This window comes from Anneissia japonica, unplaced genomic scaffold (assembly GCF_011630105.1).
Source record: "Anneissia japonica isolate Jap-2015-1 unplaced genomic scaffold, ASM1163010v1 scaffold287637_len26387_cov171, whole genome shotgun sequence".
Classification (NCBI taxonomy): Eukaryota; Metazoa; Echinodermata; class Crinoidea; order Comatulida; family Comatulidae; genus Anneissia; species Anneissia japonica.
Window position 1 is genome coordinate 6,535 of NW_022748770.1, and position 1,193 is coordinate 7,727.

Consider the following 1,193-nt stretch of genomic DNA (forward strand, 5'->3'; position numbering starts at 1 on the left):
ACATATGTATATATGTATATATATATATACATATATGTATATATATATATATATATATATATAAATATATATATATATATATATATATGCCTACATATACATATATATACGCCTCTATGAATAAGCTAAATGATTTATTGATTAAATTTGGAATTCCATTGAATAGATTTAGTGACTGAGAGAACGTTCCTAATATTTAGCCCAAAAGGTGTGGTAGTCTTTCCCAGTGGCTTTCGTAATCCTTACGATGTTTACTCAAATAGCTATTATGGCCTATTGCAATAACTCTGAAATTTGTAATTGAAGTTACCAGCTTATATGAAATGTTCAGTTACTGGTTGATGTTAGAGGCTTTGATTTTCATTCTCAAATGAAGATTGATTTGGTTTCTCTGACATACGGTACTGTTTACCACAAAGATTACAATATGAGATAAATGAGATTTCGGTCAGACAATATTATTCGATTACCTTATCCGGAATATGTGATTTTTGGTTGCTCTTGAATGATTGTGTAGAATCAAGCAAGGAGCATGTGTTGCATGATGAACGACAAAGATGATTGCCCAAATTATGGCTGTTGCAAGAGGTAATTTTCCTCTTGAATTTAGATTTTACCAACATATTAAGAAGGTTAGGTGGTCTACGATATAATGATATAGCATAGGCCTATAATATGGTATGAGAAAACATAATTGTTCTATTGAAATTATTAAAGTGTCCAAGGTTTGATTTACCGTACTCGCACGAATAAGCACTTAAAATATTTTTTGCACTTTTTGAGGGGTGCTTATACGAACGGGGCGCTTATCAAAACAGAGTGGAAATTGAGGAGGCGCTTATGGAAATAGATGAAAATCGATGGGTTCTTATGAGAACTTATTAAATTCAAGAGGCATATTTTGAATGAAAAACGATGGATATCAGGAAACCGCACATTACGAATGGTGGTGTGGCAGAAACTTTCGTCCAAAGAGCATGGCTTGTCATAACAAGAAAGTTGTGAGTACATGAAGATGAAATTAGTGGTGGTGGTTAGCTTGTTGGCCATCAGCTGATTGACATCAGCATAATGGCATGATCATTGCATGCTTTCTTGAAAACTCAGATGAGAATGTGTTAGGTGTAAATTGTCGGAAAAGCAGTAGGACTAGGCTATAGAAAAATGTAAGAAGATGAAAGTTGGAAATATAC

General features: G+C 33.2%; 1 protein-coding gene across 2 annotated transcripts in view; it reads right to left on the reverse strand.

Moving 5' to 3' along the window:
- The window catches only part of LOC117120939, a 10,649-nt gene that overhangs the window by 3,015 nt on the left and 6,441 nt on the right, over nt 1-1,193 (reverse strand). The gene's annotated exons all lie outside the window — the stretch shown is intronic.